This window comes from Otolemur garnettii, unplaced genomic scaffold, assembly GCF_000181295.1.
Source record: "Otolemur garnettii isolate 467f Iridium unplaced genomic scaffold, OtoGar3 scaffold00073, whole genome shotgun sequence".
Taxonomy (NCBI): Eukaryota; Metazoa; Chordata; class Mammalia; order Primates; family Galagidae; genus Otolemur; species Otolemur garnettii.
The window spans coordinates 1,803,001-1,826,219 of NW_003852468.1; the positions used below are offsets into that span (position 1 = coordinate 1,803,001).

At 41.2% G+C, this 23,219-nt stretch overlaps 1 protein-coding gene across 1 annotated transcript in view; it reads left to right on the top strand.

The window, feature by feature from the left end:
- LOC100964574 (myomegalin) overlaps nucleotides 1-23,219 on the top strand; it is a 224,940-nt gene that overhangs the window by 132,528 nt on the left and 69,193 nt on the right.

Consider the following 23,219-nt stretch of genomic DNA (forward strand, 5'->3'; position numbering starts at 1 on the left):
CCTGCCACAACGCCTGGCTATTCTTTTGCTGCAGTTTGGCTGGGGCTGGGTTCAAACCCGCCACCCTCGGTATATGGGGCTGGCGCCCTACTTGCTGAGCCACAGTCACGGCCCAGCCATCTTTGTCTTATAAAAGACAAAGATAAAATTAGTAAGTATATCAGTTAGTTTGTTAGTGATATTAATGTTCACAGTTCTCTCTCTGGGCCTATTTGCCTTGCACATAGAAAAACTGTGTAATAGACAAAGACCGAACTCAAAGTTGCCAGTTTGTGTACTGCTCCCCAGGAGAAGGAAGAATGCAATGGATTGTGAACAGCTTAGGGAAAACTGGCAAAAATGATTATTATATCTTATTTTAATCTCCTACTCAAGGAGAAATACTGAAGCACTTTCTATAATATCTTGGGAATACTTAGTTACACTCAAATGGTTGAGATTATCATACTATAAAACCTGGAAGGAAATTCACAAGATTTCTTAATACATACCCAAGGAGAATTTAAAATAATTATCAGTGAATATTCCAGAATTTTTCTGTAATAACAATAGAGCCAGATGCTGATCTAAATACTTTATATGTTAGCTCAAATTAATTGAATCCTTCAAACAACTGTGTGACATAGATATAAAGGAGACTTACAAAGAAAGTAGTTTATCATAAAATAATGTTCATTTTAATAGGTAAATACTGAGACACAACTATGTGAAAAGGCACAAAGAAATAGGCATTTCTGTAAAACTCTACAGAAAATCACTGTGAGTGCCACTGCTTCAAAGGCAGTGCGATATAGGCATGTTAGGTTGACATTTCAAACAGAGCAAGTGACAATGCCACTTAGTAATGAGCAGGAGGCAATGCCCACCTGAATAACTCATGGCAAAGTTCCAAACAAAACCCAATATTCCCCTAATTTACATGGTAGTTTAATTCATGGAAAAATTTAGTGTTTGTTAACCTTGTGTTCATATATACAGCAGAATTAAGTTCTAGGTTCACATAATTATAAATAGTTTTCTTCTGCCATCACCCAATGGAACACTCAAAAGTCATCTGGAATTTGGGACAATGTTATACATTGCAAGTAACATAGCACCCCTTACCCCACTTATCACTGTCACAACCATAAAAATAGGAAACACTCCTACGAATTTCCAAAATGGACACTAGGAGATGATGAGGACCATTAGTCTAGGGGTCCCTTGCCTTCAAAGGGCTTATAGTTGAAAGAAAGACTGGCATGTAAATAAAGTACTAGAATAGAGTGTGATAAATGAGGAGACAGAAACAGGAGCATAGTGCTAAAGGAACATATAGATGAGGGGGACTGACTCCAGAAAGGGACTCACCTGGAAGTCACCCTCATGCTAGAGCCTTACAGCATGGAATACATACACCAAGCAGAAAACAGAAGGTCAATCTAGATACAGGAACAATCTAAACAGTTGTGTGGAACTTAGTGAAGGAATTGGGAATAACTGAAAAGTATTGGAGAATGATAAAATATATAGCTGAAATGTCCCCTAAATGTTGAGCTGAAGACTTCATGTTGTAGGTACCAGAAAATTAAAAAGAAAAACTAGGCCAGGGGAATAGAAGCATATGATTTGCAGTGTCTAGAGGATTGCTTGGAGAGCAGATACTCAATGTTACCTCTTGAGAGAGCAAATCACGGCTTGATGTAGCTGTTAACTGCTTCATCAAGTCCATTCTGTGATTTAGATGGAGTGAAGAATATTCTAAAACCAATTAGAAAGCACTCTGTCTCTCCCCTCTGTGTGGGTAACACACAGGTAGCTTTGCTCTTTGTGACACCTAAAGCCTATGCCTTGTCTACTGTAACAGTCAGAGTCCTACAGTGTGATACCCAAACCTTTGTCTGCCATGCCAACTCTCATCACAGGAGCCCCCATCAATGTGCAAGGCAAAAAAATTCAGTTTCTAAGCTCTGGGCCTCACCATCAGCAAAGCCATCCCTGAATCCCTTACTGCTGCCAATGCCGGAGGAAGAAGACTGAGTTCTGAGGACTCATTCTCTCTCTCTACTCCCCACTTCCCCCACAGTTGAGCGAATCACATTCATCGGGCCTTAGAAGGAAGGAGAGCTTACAGGTCTTGTACTTTTAGGTTTGAATTGTCCAAGTGAAAAATACTCATTTGCCCTTCCTCCTATAGATAAATAGTTCTCATGTGATCTCAGTATGAAACTCTGGCCTAGGCTCTAATCTCCGAGTATAGGAAGTTTCACTTCAGAGCCTTCATTCCTTTGTTAAGAAAACACACTTTCAGTAAAGATTATTTTATTTAATTGATTTTATTATCTTTCTGTTTTCCTTTTCATTCTATAAAAACATTCTTCCATATCCATTTCAGTGGAAGTCTATTTGAACAATACTTATGAACTTCTATTATATAACTGACTTCATATAACAGCAATGAAGTGCCATATACCTGGTGTGCCACTGACGTCCCTGCACATTTCTCTCCAATCCTTCTTGATACCCATTCAAATCAATATCATGTTTGGACCTGAGGACGTAGGAGCTTTTTGATGTGTTGTGCTGCACCACCTTGTCCACATCTTTTTCAGTAGGAAGTCAGTAAATCTATGAAGTTTACATAATCGCAGGGAAAGGCTAGCAGTTGTTTCAGTTACTGATGTCATTTCCTTCTACAGATCGATGGACGCTTCATCTCAAAGAAGTTTTTAAATTAACCCAGACATGAAGGGTATAAAGGCAGAAGAAATGATGTATTTGCAAAGGGAAGTTTGAAGGAATTCTTGTTTTATTCTTTTCTCTGCATTTTTTCCCTCTAGTATAAGATAAACAGAATGAATTAACATGAAATCTCACTGTGGTTGGGTTAAAAAATGAAACAGGATAACAGCATTAGGGGAGAGACACATTCAGAAGGACCTTCCCATTCACACAATCAGCAGACACTCAAGCCCTTCCTTTAAGCCTTGTTTGGAACCTAATGTAAATAGCACTGCAAGCACTGAGGCGCACTTCCTAAAATAGCAAACATTCCTAGGTTACCATGGAGAGATCTGACTTGAAGGTTAAGGCAAGAATGTGTTCTGAACCTCAAGGCACAGACTGAAACCCTTGCAGGGATTAGTAGCTCAGGCAGTTCTAGACAACTTCTTATAAAGAAATTTTTTTTAGAGCAGTTTTTCAGTATCCCTTCTTAAAATGATCAGTGTTGAAGCTGGACACTGATTTAACACTACTATCCCAGACAGCTTTCATTAGAACATGTCTCAGAGGCGGGTATTATGGGCTAAAGCAATCATAGTTCTTATCTTTTTGAGCAGCAAAGGAGGTAGAAAAACAGGCAGCTTCTTTATCTCTTTATCAAAAATATTTATTGAGCATTTATAATGTGCAAAGCACTGTTAGGTGAAGGAAAAACACAAAGATGTATCAAGTTTAGAGATTACAGCCTAAGAAAGTCACTGAAGAGAAGGCCATAGAGAAAGGAAAAATCATTGTGGGCTGGAGTGGGCAGCAAAGGTTTTGGTCTGTAAAGAGTTAGCTGGATTTTGATAAGATGAAGACGAAAAGGCATCAGTTCAGTGGTTCATTCAGTGTTTATTTACTTAGATCTAGAAAGATCCTGTTCCAAATACATCAGAAGTACTGTCATAGTCCCTTCAGGCTGCTATCACAAAATACCCTTGACTGCATGACTTGTAAAGCATGTAAACTTATTTCTCATAGTTCTGGAGGCTGCCATGTCCAAGATCAAAGTACTGTTAAGTTTTGTTGTCTGGTGAGGACCCACTTTCTGGTTCGTAGACTTCATGCTGTGTCCTCATGTGGTATAAGGGACAAGCTAGCTGGCGGGTCTCTTGCTGTAGGGGCATTAATCCCGTTCAAAGCCACCTCCTCCTAATATCATCACCTTGGGACCGAGGATTTCAAGGTGCCAGTTTGGAGGGGATACAAACATGCAGATCAAGAGCAGATACCAAGATGAAAAATGTATAGTGTGTGGTTCCGATCCTTAAGTAGCACACTTCTTTTGATGGGATTCAGAAAGATAGCTTAAATGATACTCTAAGGTCGGATAGGATTTTAACAGGTGTAAGTTAGTGGTAGAAGAGGACATTCCACACATATGAGGTAGAGATGGGGAACTTCAAGGGGAGGAAGCAGAAGAAATAGAATGAATATATATGTGTGTGTGTGGTAGAAAAACAGCGAAGCCAAATTCAGAGAGCCTTAAGAGGCAGGTAAAGAAGTTTATGAATAATGGGTAAGTCACTCGGTTTCCCTTTCTGTATGGGAGAGTGATAGCTGAACTCTGTTTCAGAAAGATTCATCTGGAAAGAGGATGGATGTAATAAACAGCTCATTCATTCTATCACCACGTCCAGCATTTTTTCGAGTTCCTACCATGGCTGGGACTGGTACTGATAGGTGCTGGAAAAATAGTAAGAACAAGAAAGGCAGGGGCTTTCCCCTCCAGGGAGCTTACATTCTAATGAGGGAGATACAAATCACGAAGTAATCAAACAAATATATAATTTCAAATTGTGATTAGTATATTGAAGAAAGCAAAGAGCTGAGATTGGCAAACTTTTCTTATATTGGGCCAGACAGTAAATATGGTAGGCTTTGCAGCCCATAAAGTTTCTGCCATTGTAGCCAAAACCCAGCCATATCATCTTCCAATAAAACATTACTTACAAAACAAGTGGGAGCTGGATTTGGCCCATAGACTACTGACTTCTGACTTCTTTGTTAGGGTGTTTGGAGGAGAGGAGGGAACTACAGACAGAAGGTGACAATTAAGAGTTTAGTTTTTCCTATAGTAATTTTGAGATTTCTGTGACATACATATGCAGACATCAAATAGGTAGCTGGCTATTTGAGTGTTGGACTCAGAGGAGAATTCTGAGATAAAGATGTAACTGGGCCAGATGTGGTGGCTCACGCCGGTAATCCCAGCACTCTGGGAGGCCAAGGCAGGTGGATTGCTTGAGCTCAGGAGTTTGTGAGACCAGCCTGAGTCAGAATGAGACTTTGTCTCTCCTAAAAATAGAAAAATTAGCTGGGCATTGTGGTGGGCGCCTGAAGTCCCTGTTACACAGGAGGCTGAGGCAAGAGATCATTTGAGGTTTGAAGTTGCTGTGAGCTATGATGCCATAGCACTCTATCCAGGGCACAGAGTGTGACTCTGTCTCTAAAAAAAACAAATAAACAAACAAACGAACAAACAGAAAGATGTAAACTGGAAGCCACTGGTATAAAGATGAGAAAAGATGAGATGACATTGAAAGAGAATAAAAGGGTGGAAAGGTCTAGGAATGAACACCCACAAGAAGGTTTATAGTGGGTGTGATTCTTTGTTCATAAATCTGAATTCTATAAGAGATATCATACTACTTTCTTTAAATAAATTTATAGTCTTTTTTTTTTCTACAGTTTTTGGCCTGGGGTGGGTTTGAACCCACCACCTCCGGCATATGGGGCCAGCGCCCTACTCCTTTGAGCCACAGGTGCTGCCCTATAGTCCTTTTCTTAATCAGACTGACAAGAAATTCAATTTCATACATTTGGCATTTTGTCCTCTCCTTACTGCTCTCAGTTAGGTAAAGGTTAAAGGTCCCTAGGTTTTACCAGGCACCAAAGCCCGAAGGAGACTACTTTGTTCATTGGCCTACCGCTAAAGCACCCCTGCATTAGTAAGCATGGTTTGGCCAACCTTAACAGCTTGCTGTATTGGAATCTTATGGAGCCAGAACCCCTTGACCCAAAGTCCAACTTCTCCAAGTCATCTTACTGCCTGCTCCTCTGGGATCCTGCTGCTTTTCTAGGACACTAATATGGAACAATGTTCTTGTTACTGTTTGACTACTAATCTCTTACCAATGTGAGTGAAATCCCACCTTCTCCTCATTGTCGTCAAAGACATTTCTTTCTCTCCGCTTCCCCAATAGGATACTTCACTCAATTTTCTCAATGGGCTTAGAATTTCATAAAAGTCTAGAAATGCATTTGACTTCAAACAGCTTTTGCTGTTTGCTCTGCAAAAATTACTGAGTCACAGGAATGTTAAGGGCCTAACCATCAAATTAGTGAAGAGAGAGGCAGAGATATGCAAGAACAAAACAAATCTATATACGGAAGTTTACTGTTACCACTTGGCTAGGGAAGAAGTATGAGAGGAAGCTGGAAGGGAAGTTAGGATTTTTTGTACAGATAATGAAATACCAGGTTAGGTTTGTTCAGAAAAAAAGACTGGAAAAAACTTAGCATTTGGTTCAAAAGGGAAGGATTCTGATGAATGAATAGTATCTCATCGGTAGTGGACAATGATGAATCATTACTATAAATGCTCTGGAAATAATATGCAGGATCATTAGAGGCATAAACTTCTAAGGCTGTGTGTGTTCTTAGGCAAGGTCTGTCCAGAAAGTATCAAGTCATGTAATATGAAATACAGAGACATTTGTTGAGGGAGATATAAGAAACACTGTTCCTAGGAAATGATGCATCAGTCCCCTTCCAAGTAGGCACCTCGGGACCTCACACCATTCTCCCAATGTCTCTTCCACTGTTCAAAGCTCTGCCAAGTCCTTAGTTGCAACTGCCATCAGCTGCTTCACTGTATTTTCCTGAATCTCATAGAAGGTCCCAAGTCTATGCCCTTTCAAAGGTGATTTTAGCTTTGGGGAAAGCCAGAAGTCATAGGGTGCCAAATCTGGGCTGTATGGGGGCTGAGTCGCCTGGGTGATTTGATGTTTTGCCAAAAACCTCTGCAAGAGACGATGCATGGGTGGGCACACGGTTGGATGGAGCTGCCAGTCACCAGTTACCCACAGCATAGGCCTTTGTCAGCATGTTGCATCTCTCAGCCCATGAAGACCACTGAGGAAGTGCTCCTTATCAGCTGTTTGGCCCGGAGGAGCTTACTCATGACACACGCCTTCCCAATCAACAGCCACAGTTAACATGGTGTTGATCTCACTGTGCCTTTGCCGCGCCTTCTGTGGGCGTGGGGGACCAGGTGAGTCCATTGGAAATGACTGAGCCTTCATTTCTGGATCACAGCCAGAGACCTATGATTCATCTGCAGTGATGACCTGAGCAGCGATTTGAAGCAAGTGGTTAGCAAATTCAGCGGTGTTCTTTCTGCTCTGGTAACTGCGGAACAAATTGCCACGGCAAGTTTCATGCCTAGACCCTGCATCAGAATCTCCGACACAGCAGTTTGTGGAATCCCCAGTTGAACTTCTCCTTCTCGCACTGTCAGGCGCTGACCTTAGTTGACTGCAGCCCACACGGGCCCAGCGTTCTCAGGTGCTCTGCTTGTCGCAGGCCTTCCAGAACGTGGGTCACTTTCAACAGAGTCTCGGCCATCTTTGAAGCGCCTCTGCCACGCTTGTATTTGGGCCGCACTCATTATGTTGGCCCTGAAAGCCTTTCCAATCATCCGGATAGTTTCCGCGGAGGAAATGTTCAAGCTTAAAGCAAAATTTGATGCAGATTCGCTGCTCTACTTCTTGCTCAGGCATTTTGAATGCAGTGGCCGCACAGGGCGTGTGCTCACTCGGCAGCGTCTCGCACGCCCGCAATTAGTACGGGTGACGGTGTCACTGTCCACGCATGCGCATTCCAGTTCGCACTCTTGGGCTGCCAGGTTTCCTGATGTCCTGCAAACCATTCTTCTTACATGGACGATGGCTAGATACTTTCCGGATAGAACTGGGAGTTTAAAGAATCTGGAATGGAAGTAGTAGTGAAAATGTGCAGCAAGAGAAATGTGCTAGGTTTGTTCAGAAAAAAAAGACCAGATAAAACTTCGCATTTGGCTTGATGGAGAAGGATTCTGAGCAGTTAATGGTATACTGTGATGTCTGCACGTCCACCCAGTTACACCCACTGATGGCAGGAAGTGTTATACTGGGCCTCATCTTCCCTGACACTTTCTCTCTAGCCTTTGACAATAGTAACCATCCTTGTCATTTTTGAAAACTCTTTCCCCCTTCTCATCTGTGTTTTGACTATGGGACAGCTTCACTTAGTTTTCTCAATCACCTAAACTCAGCAAATCGAAAACTTCATTATCTTTTTGCAAACGAAGGCTCCAACTCTCACATTTCTGTTGTCTTCCAGATCCAAACTGTCTCTCCATCTTTAAGTCTTTGTTTTCTTTCATCCTCTCTGAGTATATGTCATCAGGTCTTGCTTTGTCCTTCAAGGCGATTCTCATATTTACCACTTTGTTTCCATTTCTACACCAGATTTTTATTACCCCACATGTGAATAACTAATGTCTTTTTAGCAGGTCTTCCATTACAGATAGACTATCCCAAAACTTCTCCCTCAAACTGCAAACCATCTGCTGTCTGGTAATCTTCCTAAAATAAAATGTTCACTGTGCTCTTCTCTGTTCAAGTCCATTAAGTCCATATTATTTTGTCTTTCTCAAAACATTAAATTCCAGTTGCTAAGACCCTCCATAGCATAGTTTCTGGCTTATAGTTGGCCCTTCATAGATGTTCTCTGAAAATGAACAATTACAGAGGATTATAGGGAGAGGAACCTCGTCATTCAAACCCCCCATCTCCTTTACCTACAGGCTAGCACTGTGTTTAGCCCAACTTTCACAGCTGTGAGGATGTTATTCATATTTTCTTTTACTGGAGTCCCTACCTTTGCCTCTTCTATCCTACCGTCCTTCTCAGGTGCCGCCCCTGCCCCTTCAACTGTATTAGCTCATACTAATCTCAACCTTTCCTGCACTCACACTGAATTCAAGTCAATACCATTTAGTTTACCAATCAATTGTCTAATTGTAGCATGCACGTTTGTCCCCTTTCAACTACACTGAATGCTCACTGAAGAAAAAACATATTACATTTGGATTCTTGCTCAGGGACCGATTTAGCATATACTTTAAAATTTACTTAACAAGCTATGGGTATGTAATGACTTAACTTGAAAGACTAATGTTTACTATTAGATGGAATTTGCTGATAACCATATTGTTGCAATCTGTAGACAAACTGGAAATCTCCTGGTTTTAAAACAAGTGTTGAAATGCTGTGTTGTTAATTAATGCGAAGCATGATTGTTTCTGACTTCTCTAAGATTTCTAACCAGCACGGGGAAATCACACACTTGCTTGTGTGTTACCACAAAGCCGGCCTGGCTTTACTTTGACATTCTTGCATTTCCTCATCTGCCTTAGCTTGTTTGCCAGAATCCGTTTTTTTTTTTTTGGCATAGTTTGTAGTAATTTGAATAGGTATTTCCAATGTCATAACTAGGGTAGTGAAACCTAATACAACTGGTTTGAGGCATGGAGATTTTCCACTTCTCTGGTTCTCTCGGAAACTCCCTCCCAGGCCTGAATTAGGTCTTAGAAACGCTAAAATCCTGTTGCCATACAGGAGGTACACAAGTGACTATGGTTCTACAAGATACTTCTCAGACTCCAAAATGTAGCGGTCAAAATAGGAATGGTAGAAAAGACCCCTACCACAGCAATACTTAGGAATCTTGTTCCAAACAGGAAGATGATTCTCTCAATTTAACATGGATTTGGTTAAGACAGTCTTCATTAGTGGGTTTCTCCATTTATCTGCAGAGCTTCTGACCTTTTGACTGATACAGCTTAGGACAACTTTCTCCTTCACTGTTTTTCAAAGCATGGTTCCCAGATATCAGCATCAGGGAAACTTGTTAAAAATGCAAGTCTTGGGTCCCACCCCAAACCTACATAATGAATCAGAAACTCAAGGGGGTAGGTTCCAGCAATTTTTGTTTTAACTAGCCCTCCAAGTGGCTCAGATGAATGCCAAAGTTTGAAAACTGTTATTTAAATTCAACATATTTTATTGTAGATTAGGAAATTAAGGACCAGATATTAAGTCACTACCATTTAGTACAATTGACCTAGGACATGCAGCTAACAAGTGCTTGTAAATGTTATTTATTAATTCACTTTGAAGGCATACATCTGATATATAAAATGAATAGTTTGTTTAATCATAACAGCTCATAATATGAAACTTGTTCTCAAATTTTCCTTTATTCTGTTCCTTCAATAAGTTTTGGAAGTAATCATCTTATAGTAAGTCATCAGAAGCCATAAGTCTTACCTTAACATGTATCTTGCTTCAATAATAAATGTGTAGTGTGCACTTGTAAACAAAATGATATTTTCCACAGTCATATGGATAGTTACTACAAAGCTTTAAATTTGCAATTGGGCCTTTTAAAGAAATTCTTCTGGACTATATTTTATGTTCCCAATTTTCAAACCCATTCTTATGTTAAAGTGGGGTTACGTACTGCCAGATTAAAAGTTTTGGGGCAAAACATATTTTTACTCTTTATCTTTTTAAATTGAAATATATTAATATATATAAAATATACAGATCTAAGTGCTCAGTTCAATGAGCTACGACGACTGTATACACCCATGTAACCATCATCCAAAACAGGATACCTTCATCACCCCAGAAAATTTCCTTGTGCCCCTCTGCAATCTATTTGAGAATGAGGCTGAGTCCTATTTCTTACCCTTTGACCACTTCCTGACTTCTGTCACTATAGGTTTCTTTTTCCTGTTGCTAGACTTCAAATAAATGGAATTGCACATCACAAAGGATTTACTCATTTGTGTAAGGCTTATTTCATTTAACATGTTTTTGAGATTCATCCATGTTACATGCATCTGAGTTCATTCTTTTTAAATGCCAGCTAGTACTCTATTGGATTGTATGAATATACTAAAATGCGTTTAACCCATTTATGTCAAAAGTTCAAAGTTTTGAATTTTTTGCATGACTTTTTAAAAATTTTTATTAAATCATAGCTGTGTACATTAATGTAATCATGGGGTACAATGTGCTGGTTTTATATACAATTTGAAATATTTTCATCAAACTAGTTAACATAGACTTCATGCATGACTTTTTGACAAACTCCCAGCATGCGACTATCTGCAGCAATGATTAACTCTGCACTTGGTGATAACACGTACCCTCAGGAGGCAGACCATGTGTGAAAAGTCAGACCTTAGCAATGACTTTTCGTAGTGGTATGTAAGTAACTCCTACATCACTACCATTTCAGTAATGGTATGTGACGCCTAAAGGGGTTAACTGTACCTTTTTTTAAGTAAATATTTTTTTCTTACCACAAAAGCAATACATACTGTAGAAAATTATAGAAAACAAATGTGGAAAAAAAATATCCACAATTCTGCTTTCCAGATACAACCACTATTAACAACTCAGTATATATTCCCTTTGGACATTACCTGGTCTTTAATTTGGAGGGAGGCTGTCAGATGTAAAATTCTATTAAGGAACAGAGAACAATACAAAGTATTATTCAGGGTTTGCTCCTGAAAGGCACTTTGTTTTATTATGGTTTTCCCAATAGGAAAATGTGGCTTGCATTGACTGTCAAAGGTGAGACCACGATTAATGTCTTAATTTGTACTTTTAGGGACCTTTTAGTCCTTCTATTCTTTAGGACAATACTGGGTACAAAAGGGTAATTTCCTGGAGGGCAGTCTGTCCATCAGTCTGGGTGAGTGCAGAAACTCCTTACCTTTCTACACATTACTATAGATTCCAGATTGTTGCTTAATTTCTCCTGACTTTGAAGTCCACATATTTCAAGGCAAGCAAAAATACTGAAAAAGATCAGTTGTGGTATTACTTGTAACTCTGTTTTACATTCTTGGTTTTAGGGTCAGAATATACATATTAGATGAAATTACATATGCAAAATTCTGTAGCCTACTAAACCCTAAAGCTCTAAGGATTGTACTTCTTTCTTACAATGGTGATTAAAGAAGAGGTTAATACAATCTATGTCTGCAGAGCCCCACAATGTTTTAAAATTACTTTAAAATATTCCATTGTTGTATTAAAATAACAATATTAGATATTATTAATGAGCTAAACACTGTAAAGTACTTCCCTAAAGTCATCTCATATAATCTGCAATAAGAAATTCGGGGTTTTATTTTGAGCTCTCACAGAAAGCATTTAGATGTCTCCTAGGAGTACAGACTTTGACCTGAGGACAGGGCTTAGAAAACTTAGATGTTGCTGGTCTTACTTCACAAAGCCAAGATAGTAAAATTTGGCATGATCTTAAGTGAGAAATGTCTTGTTCTGAGGGACTCCAAGTGATTTCTTATTCCTCCCCGGGACTGGTGTCTGCAGGCCTCGCAAGCCAAGAAGATACTGCCTTACTCTGCTCAGTGGTACCTGCATTCCACCCAGTCAGGGCTCCAGCTTCCCTCCTCTTTGTGTGCATTCTAAGTTCTATACCCAAGATCGAGGGACCGACTTTTACAAGGTACTAAGAGAAGTCAGTGAAATCCCCAGCCCTAATTCTGAAGAGAGCAGCACACCCCGCCGACACCCTGGGCTCCCCTCAAAGCAGCTCAGTCTTTTGTGCTGCTGTATGTCTACCCTCCCCACCCCTAAAATAAGGACTGTAGTCTATCTGTGCCTGAAAAAGAATTCAGTGGTGATAATCTATTCTCAGGTGGCTACATTCTTGAAAAAGCCCATTTCTCTTCTATTATCTTCAAAATCTTGGTTGCCCAGATGCATTCACATGGTTTTGCTGGATTCTTTCTCTGCTCGGTGCCGGTCTTGATTTGTTGAACAGGGCAAGTCACGCAGGGATAATAAGCCTCCCTCCACCCCACAACCTCGAGCACTTAGCCTCTTTTCCGGACAGTCCTCCTCAGCAGCAGAGAAAGGGCAGAACTGAGCCTCCGCCCGCCCGCGGGGTATCACCCTCCCGGCGCCCCCGGCCCTGCTACCCCGGCACCCGGGAGGCAGAGGGTGGGGCCGCAGCGGGAGGAGGCGGCTGCAGCGGTACCTAGCGGCGCTGCCAGGCTGTTCCACCCAGGGTACGTGGCACTGTCCGAGGACACAGGGGGAGGGGAGTCCGCTTTCTCCTCCCCACGAGGAGCCTGGGGACATCCGGGAGGGAGGTGGGAGGATCCCTGAGGGGATTAATGCGTCTTTTAGGTGAGCTCTCAGGAGATGAAAGTGGCCTGGGTGTGGTCAGCGCCCTGCCAGGGCACCACTCCGTACCCTCTGTGAGCCGAGTCTGCGTCCACTGAGGGCAGCGGCCACCGGATTTGGGGCGAGGGGCCGTACCCTCCAGTCCGCATGCGCAGAACCGGCTGCTGGGACTACAGCTCCCAAGGGAGCCTCGCGCGGGTCGCAGGCTCCGGGCCGCGGCGCCATCTTGAAATCTGATCCTCAGCCTCCTAGGCTCTGCGTCAGCAGCGGGCGGGCGCCGGCGCACCGGGGGCCCGGCCTGCCAACTGCAGAGGGCGTTGAGGACGCGGCGTCTGGCGGGAGACACTGCTGTGGGAGACGTGGTAGGGCCCGAGCGGGGCCTGCGCGCTGTCGCTCAGCATCCCCGGGGGCGTTTCCATGCCCGCGCGCTGCCCGAGGGGCGGGGCTGGCCGCGCTGGTACCCGGAGCCCGGCGCGCGGTGGCGGAGGTGCGCCCTTGCGGAGCGGGACCTGGTCGGGCTGTGCCATGCAACCCCAGAGTACTGACGCGGGAGACGGGGCGCAGCCGAGAGCCAGCGAGTGAGCACCCAGCTGCCGCCAGCGTCTCCGGAAAGTGCGGCACCCGCTACCAGGGAAGATGAAAGAGATTTGCAGGATCTGTGCCCGGGAGCTGTGTGGAAACCAGCGCCGCTGGATCTTCCACACGGCGTCTAAGCTTAACCTCCAGGTTCTGCTTTCGCACGTCCTGGGCAAGGATGTCTCCCGCGATGGCAAAGCCGAGTTTGCGTGCAGCAAGTGTGCTTTCATGCTTGATCGGATCTATAGATTCGACACCGTCATTGCCCGGATCGAAGCCCTTTCTATCGAACGCTTGCAGAAGCTGCTGCTGGAGAAAGATCGCCTCAAATTCTGCATCGCCAGTATGTATCGGAAGAACAACGATGACTCTGGCTCGGAGACCAAGGCGGGGAACGGGACGATTGATATGTCCGTCTTACCCGATGTGAGGTACTCTGCGCTCCTCCAGGAAGACTTTGCCTATTCAGGCTTTGAGTGCTGGGTAGAAAGTGAAGATCAGATTCAGGAGCCACACAACTGCCATGGTGCGGAAGGGCCTGGAAACCGGCCCAGGAGATGCCGCGGTTGTGCAGCTCTGCGGGTGGCTGATTCTGACTATGAAGCCATTTGTAAGGTGCCTCGAAAGGTGGCCAGAAGTATCACCTGTGGCCCTTCTAGCAGGTGGTCTACCAGCATTTGCACTGAAGAACCAGCGTTGTCTGAGGTTGGGCCGCCGGACTTAGCGAGCACAAAGGTACCCCCAGATGGAGAAAGCATGGAGGAAGAGACACCGGGTTCTTCTGTGGAATCTCTGGATGCAGGTGTCCAGGCTAGTCCTCCACAACAGAAGGATGAGGAGACAGAGAGAAGTGCAAAGGAACTTGTAAAGTGTGACTCTTGTTCGGATGAACAGGCTCCACAGCATTTGTGTAATCACAAGCTGGAGCTAGCTCTTAGCATGATTAAAGGTCTTGATTATAAGCCCATCCAGAGCCCCCGAGGGAGCAAGCTTCCTATTCCAGTGAAATCCAGCCCACCTGGAAGCAAGCCTGGCCATATCATGACTGATGGTGTTAGTTCCGGTTTCCTAAATAGGTCTTTGAAACCCCTTTACAGGACACCTGTGAGTTATCCCCTGGAGATTTCAGACCTGCAGGAACTGTGGGATGATCTCTGTGAAGAATACTTGCCACTCCGGGTCCAGGTATATAAAATGGAGACAAAACGGTACCTTTTTGGTTATAGCCAGGTGGTCTCAGTCTTCACATTATTTCTTTTTGGGTGGAGGTTAATAATATTCTAGACTGAAGCAAATTAATTATTGAGCCCAATTATTGCACCTTTTGCCGTGTGCGATTTAGTAAATGTGCTTAATACTCAGATAATCTGCTTTTTGCAATCCTTTTTGTAATATTACCTGTTGACCTTCCCATTAATTATCAAAATATATGCCTTTTAACACAAAAAGATAGATTCACAATTCATTTTTATTCTATAAAAAGAAGACATCTAATCCCATTCCTGGCAGCAGAACATTCTCTGTACCCTGCTTTTATTTCCATCATTTTTTGGGTTTTGTTTTGTTTTTAGATTTGTAGGTGTTTTCTCCCACTGACATTTTGTAAGGGATTTAGTTTTCTAGTTCTCCCTCTAGCATTCAGCCTTTCATCCTTAAAAGGCCTCAAAATGATTAGGGCATATGGTAAAGTTTTGGGGGAAATCTATTAATCCACCAAGAATGTGTTACAACATCTAAGCAATATTATAATTAGATCACTTAAGGATTAATGATGACTTGCTCATAATAGAGACAGGAATTCGAGTGCAGTGTGGTCACTAAAAATGTTAAGGTGACATCTCTTCACATTTTGTCTACTGAGCACTACCAGAAGATAATTTGATATTAGGAAAGGATTCACACATTCTTCGATGATAGAGTTTCATCCATCAAACTTTTGAATTCTTAATGACTAGAGGATGGCAGTTGATCTTGTCTGCCCAGCCTTTTAAATCCAGCTTATATACAGAGACCTTACAGATGCTATTTTATTTCTACAACAGTAAAGGCTAGGTCCAATTAACTTTGTGAAACATTCTGGCATGTTCCACTTGATGCAGATTTTTTTAGTGATACAAAGACAGACAATCTAGAGGGCATTTTTGGAAAGCCTGCTACTGGTCAACATTCCAGAAATTTTGAGGTTGATAACAAATTGTTGATTGTCACGTGACATTTTTGAAAAGTGGTTCTATTGTATATATAATTTAATCACAGTAAAAACTTTAGGAGAAAATGGGAGAAAGTTCTAAAATTTACACAAAATTATCAGAAACAGCATTTATGAAAATGTCATGAAACGTAAAATTACCGTGTTTTCACTTGTGTGAAATGTCAACTATAGTCTGCCTGTGACACTTGTGCACTTCTTTTCAGTTGCTTCCTCTTATTCTAGTGGAGCCTCAGCTGAATTTGGCCTTTCCAGTATTTCTGGGACTAGACGTAGATGTTACTAATTAAACATGTTTTCACATAGGTATCTGAAAGTAGTCTGGGCAGGGTGACTGGGAAATAAACTTTCCCTCCCTTCAAATACACACGGCCAGTATTGTAGAATGTTACATAAAGACTTAGAAAATTACAGGCAAACCAGGAGGAGTTTTTTCCTCCATATTTAAATTAAAATACTCTCTTTTGGTGCTTTGACTCAGCAAAGTTAGGAGGGATTTTAAAAATCATCTTAGACAGTCTCTCAGTTCAGATATATGGAAATCTCATTGTTTAAATAACAGCCCTTGCAGAGCCCAAGATTTCCAACTATTCTCAGCCAGACACTTTAATTCTACACATAAACTACATTGCCTAAAGTGGTGCCTAAACCTAATTAAGTACTTATTTTAAACCAAGAGCCTTCTTTCTCTAACCTAAGGATTCCAGGAGGATTATTGTTTGGGATTATGTGAAGAGAATTGTCATCCGTATGAGCACATGTACACTATGGTGACTGTATCTTTACCAGTCCCTTTACTTCACATAAATGTGGACATTGGAGCTTTAAAATAGTATTGTATGACCTTTCTTCTCTGACCTGGCTTACGTTATTTACCTTTGCAAGAATAATAAAAATTAGGAGTAGGGATTAAAATAAACTCAGCTTCAGTAAAGATAGTGTTTAGTTACTATGCCATTTTCTCTAATAATTTAGGGTTTGGGGAAAATAGGAAGATAAATTAGGCTCAATGTGTTTGTTAATAAAATGTGCATTTGGGACAGTTGATCCATTGTTTAAATCTGGTTGACTTTTAAGATTCTTAAAAGCTGTTGTGCTTTATGGCAAAACCAGTGCTAGGTGGGACAATGGCAGACTGGCTTTTGTCTGCTTCTCTGAACAAATGTGCAAAGATTACAAATAATGGAAATTTTTATGGGTGGTTCTCTTTTTAATTTGTAGGAATAAAAAGCTATGAAAGAAAAAAATTCATTTAAATTCTACAAATACGAAGAAAACCTGTTATTCTACAGGGTGAGATTGTTCTGTAAGGTCATTTTGATTCCTTTGTTTAATCCTCCCCACACTGTATTTATACACTGTTAAATAACAACTTCAGGATTCCTCCCCATTGCTTCCCCTCTTCTCCCTCTGCCTCTCCTCCTCTCTTTCTCTTTCTTTCATCTTGCTTTCTTCTGTTAAAGGAAAACAGCAACAGTAGGGTTCTCCTGCTTACTGATTTTCTGATATTATGCAAAGTGATTTATTTTCCTGCTGCAGAATTTATGCCTGAGGCCCCAAAGATGTTCACATATCTAAAGAAAGGTCTGAAGCCTTATTCTTGCTAATCATTTCTTCCTTTATTGTCAGGTCCTAAACTGGAAAAACTATAATAGGAGGGGTGTGGTTCCCTAGTAAACAGCCAGTTCAGAGCACTCTGGCCCAAGTACAGTTTCCCTTTCTATCAAAATTCAAAGAGCTAGAGATCTTCACTTCAAACCATGCAATGCCAGTGTCTGCTCCTTTGTGATTATGGTAAATGTATCCCTTTCTCAGCTATATTAAGTAGATCAGGCCCTTGGGAAGGTGTGGCATTAGACACTAGTCAAAGATTAGACCTTTATTTTTATGCTAGTTGATAGTTCTTGTCTCTCGTCCTACTATTAGCAATAGGATAGAAAATTATAGCACGATGAGATCTGTGACCCACTGCTGTGGGACTAGAACGTGCCAAGAAAAATGCTGCTAACCCAGAAGATCTCAGTTACTGTCCTTTAGCCTAAAGGTCTTACATTTTACAGTATTAGGCCTGGAAGCAAATCTCTACTGATGCTGGAAAGCATTTGTCCTAACTGTAAGTCAAAAGTGATTTAAATTTAAAATTATATTATCATTATGATCTTATGAATGGTAGCTGATAGCTTAGAGAGTGACATTGATTCTACCAAACAGCTATTATTTCATGTACTACACTATCATAAGAGGGATTGTCTTACATGCTTCATACTTCACAACAATTCATTATCAGCTTTTGACTCAGTGGAACTTGCTCTGTGCTGTCTTGGCAGACTGTAAGAACATTTTTCTGAGATGTAAAATAATAAATAAGAAAAAGAAGCATCTGGGCGATGCCTGTGGTTCAGTGGGTAGGGTGCTGGCCCCATATACTGAGGGTGGTGGGTTTGAACTCAGCCTTAGCCAAACTGTAACAACAAAAAAATAGCCGGACATTGTGGTGGGCACCTGTAGTCCCAGCTACTTGGGAGGCTGAGACAAGAGAATTGCCTAAGCCCAGGAGTTGGAGGTTGCTGTGAGCTGTGAGCGCTCTACCGAGGGCGAGAAAGTGAGACTCTGTCTCTACAAAAAAAGAAGCATCTTCCAACTTTTAGGTCAGTATGAAACCTTTATAGGATTTATGGTTTCCTATGATTATTTATGCCAAGATGAGATTCACATTCATTATGTACCACACTGTGGTATTCTTCAGCTTTAAAGTTGCTGTTAAAGATCATTATTTCTAAGAGAGCCACTGAAGGCCTATATTTTTTTAAAAAGTTCACTTATTAAACAAAATGTTTTGATCCCTGCAATATTCCCAGCATTATGGTAGGCATAAATTAGGTTTCTAAAAATGAAAGATACATTACCAACCTGCCTTCAGTTTAACTGGATCCTTTTCTAGATCTCACCTTGGACTTCTCTAAGTTTCCATTTCCTCATCTGTGAAATATGATTGGATCATGGCTCGTTTATAATGTTTCCTTCACAGCTCTAAGATTTTTTGGTTTAAAGTGAATAAATAGTATTACCTTCTCTGCCCTTTTAAGCTTGAAGCTATTTTTTAAAAAATTCTCAAACTATCTTACAGTAGATGTTATTGCTGCTTTATACTAAGAAAGTAAGTTTTACAGAGAATATTTTATCATTAAGTAAATACTAAATTTATCAGAATTATACATAATCTGTTAAAATAGTTACCTCTCTAATGGTGTGACATAATTCATATTGCTTTAGGGGAAGGAGTTATTTCAAATAATTGTTCTAGAAGTCATTATCCTTCCCCCACCCCCGTTTAGTCCACCAGCAAGTCCTGTAAACTGTGCTCTGAAAACATATCCAAATCCATTATTTCCCTTTCGTTACCACCACTGCAATCCAAGCCACTGTTTACTGCCCGTCTGCAGCAGCCTTCTCATTAGTCTCTGCTGCTACTAGGGCTCCCCAACAACCCTTCCACTGCAGACTGACCTTTTCAAAACTTGTCTGTTAAAAACACTGCAGTCTCTTCTTGTTTCAGTTAGAAAGAAACCCAAGTTGATTAACCCTGCTTTATTGAAGCTGTGTGTGACCTGGCCTCTGCCCACTTTTCTATTTCTCATGTGTTACATATATTCCCCTTCCCATTGTGCTCTATCCCTGTGCTATCCAGCAGGCTGGCCACTAGCTTTAGGAAGTACTGAGCCCTTGAAATGTGGCTAGTCCAAATGGAGAGGTGTTGTGAGTGTAAAACACACCTTGAATTTCAAAGACTTAGTATGAAAATTTATGTAAAGTATCTCAATAATTTTTATCTTATGTGTTTATAATAGTATGTTGGATATTTTGGGTTAAATAAAATGTTAAAATTAAGTTTACCTTTTTTTTTTTTTAAATCTTGTTCAATGAAACTACTAGAAAATTAAAAATGGCATTTGCATGGCTCCCATTTCTATTAGAAAGTACTACTCTGGCCACATAGGCCTTTCTCTTTCCCATGCTCATTTTCCATTGCTGTTCCCTCTGCCCGGATTGTCCTGTTGCTGTTTGCAGGACTGGCTCCTTTTCATTAAGGTCTCCATTTAAATGCTGCCCCATACTTTCCTTTGATCAAGCACTTTAGACCAGTTTAACCACCAATTCTCCATCAAGCTTTCCTGTTTTACTGCATAGGGCTTGCCACTGTCTGAATATTGTGTACTTCCTTGTTTCTTTATTACGTAGCTCCCCACTCCAACCCCTGTAAAACAGAAGCTTCAAAAGAGTAGAAACTTTGTCTTGTAAGGTACTTTATCTTCAGAACTATACATGTTGAGTGAAGGAAATGAAAAGTGTGCTATATGGTAACTGATACTAGCAGTAGGTATGTTAAAAGCTCGTGGGTCATATTCACTCTCATTTCTAAGTAAGTAGTGCAGTCTAGCTGCAGGGTAATATCAGAAATCTAGGTTCCTTTATGAGGAGCCAAGTTGTCAGAACCTTTGTGATTATTTTTATTTTATCTTATTTATAATTGAGAATATTTCTTGGTACCTCTTGGATATTTTTGCCTTTTAGAATTTTGAGATTTTGACTTATCAAATAGTATAGTGAAAAAAAAATTGGGCTTTACTACAGAAAAGCCCAATTTTAGAAAAGGCTACAGAGTTATAAACAGGATAACAAAATATCCAGGTTTTCTAATGATAATCTGTGGTTATACCTTTTGCCCAGAAACACTTGGTAATTGTACTCTTTCAACTCTTAATAAAGTAGTACATGTGGTCACTCTGCTTATAAAGATAATCCAAGCACACTCGGCCCCGTGGCTCATGCCCATAATCCTAGCTGTCTGGGAGACGAAGGTGGGAGGATCCCTTGAGGTCAGGAGTTCTGAGACCAGCTTGAGCCAGATGGAGAGCCCGTCTCTAATAAAAATAGGAAAACTAGCCAGGTGTTGTGGTGGGTGCCTATAGTCCCACCTATTCAGGTGACAGGGGCAGAAGGATCCCTTGAGCCTTGTGGTTTGAGGTTGCAGTGAGATGATGATGTCACTGCACTTGAGCCAGAGGACAGATCAGAGACTGTCTCAAAAAAAAAAAAAAAAAAAGCTTTCCTGCCACCTTCCCACAGAAAACTGCTCCATGCGGGGCACTCCTCTCCCCTCCCAAGGTGAATCTGTTGCCACATTGACACAGGCAAAGCCCCATGCGGCCTGCAATGGTGCCACGTGGACGAAGGAGAAATGGGTCCCATGAGGCCAGTGTGGCTTGCAAGTCTAGCCAGCAGCCTTCTGCCAGCTTGGGAGGAGGACCATGGATGGCAGCATGGAGCAAGAGGGACAGCTTAAGTAATACCAAACAATTCATGGCCGACAGCAGGATGGGCTGGTGTATGTCAACCCAGCACCCCAGTTCCAGAGCCTCATGTGGTGGCCAGTGTGGTGCTGGCCATCCTGTACAGCAGGAGGAATGAGCCTGCGCAGCAGCCACTGGACCCCAACAGCCTGCAACTGGGTGCACCACACTCCTGGCCCAATACCGCCCTGCTCTCAGAGGGCCGGCTGTGCTTGTGGGTGATGGCGTGGCCTCTGACTACTACAAGATGATGTTATCAAGGACCTTTCCACCAAAGACAGCTTCAAGTCTCCTATAGGAAGTTCACCGACCTCTCAGCAGAGAGGTCAAAATCCACACTATGTCCTAGGAGGACGGAGGACAAGTCCCAGGAGCTGGAGGTGCAGCTGACCTGGACTCTGGACCCTCTCCTCCAGAAGAGCTTCTTCTCTAGGATCCACTGATAAGTCAAATTTAAATGAAGATAAACTTTGGAAAGCATTATGATAATATGTACTGATTTCTTTTTTAAAAAAGTATATGATCTGAAAGATTTTTAAGCGGATCTCACAGCCGAACACCAGTTTTACATCCTTAGACTGCAGAATGTCACTGTTTACACAGCCAGACAACCGAGTTTTCATGAATACTTTAGTGGAGTTAATTGATGGCTTATTTGTATTTTACAGTTTTTATCACCATACGTAGTGATAGATTTAGACAAATACAATTTTGTGTGCTGGTCCTGTCGTCTTTGTCACTGTGTGGAGGTATTACAATTGTTATGGTGCTGTCAGACTTACCCGGTTTTAATTTTAAGCACTGATTTACTTAGCACTTTCTTCCTGGAGAAATAAAATTTGTCTAAGGTTTTTCACACACACACACACACACACACAAAATGTTATTGGAAATCACCATTTTACATCGATTAGCCATATACTTTGATTGATCGTTCATTCTGCCTACACTGTCCAAGATCTAGCCTTCTTCTTAGAGCCAGGTTAAAGTTAGTGTCTTCCGAGAAGGCTTTTCTGTACTTGCAGTTGAAATGAATGTTTTTCTCTATACTTTCATGATGCAACTGCCTTCTCAGTAGCCTGAGACTGTTGGGAGTCAGAACTGTCCTCTCATCAGCATGGTGTTCCTCACGGTGCCTCATGTATGCAGAGCATTTAATAGATGTTAGAAAAGTTGATGAAAAGCACCTGGGGGATAGACAAGCTATTTCTTCTGAAATGTCTATTCTTCCAGTCAGTTGCTTGCAAAAAAGGATTTGTGTAAGTAGTAACTCCACTGCCTGGACGATAGTAATCAAAGTTTAAAAGTCTGAGGGAAAGAAAAAATGAATAACTGTTGCCTTGTTTCTCTTCCTAATGAATTTATATTCCTAAATGCAATGGAAGGAAGTATGGAGGGGTTAGATGGGATTCAATGAATCCCTAAAGTTTTATTTTAACATTTTTAGCTTATAATGATTGTTAAGTATAGTTCAGTAAACTTATCTTCATCTGATCAATTGTCCCATATATAAATAATACGTATATTTTTTTCCTCTTGGATAGATTTAGTGAGTTGATTCTCTATAAAACATATCTCCCTCCCAGACCACTATGGATTATTTCTCCAGGTTTATGCTATTAATCTACTCTAAATAGACATATATAATTTACAATTATTTTTAACTTTTTAATTTTGAAATACTTTTAAATCTGTGGAGATATTTTAAGGGAAGTACCAGAACTTCCACATACCCCTCACCCAGGGGGTAATTACCAGTTGGTAATATTTGGCCACATTTGTCTTTTCACTTCCGTTCTCTGTAAATGCGCATAATTAAAAAAAACAATCTCTAAAACATTTGGGAATTAGTAGCAGATATTTTACCCCTTTGCCCTAAATACTCCAGCATGTATTTCCTAAGGACATCTCTTTTATAACTACAAGTATAATTAACTAAATTTAGGAAATTTAGTATTGATAAAGTACTATTATCTATTATCAGTCCATATTCAAAATCTGCCAACTTTCCCAGTGTGAGCAGGTATGTTGTAAGGAAGGTAATTGGAATGTAACTTC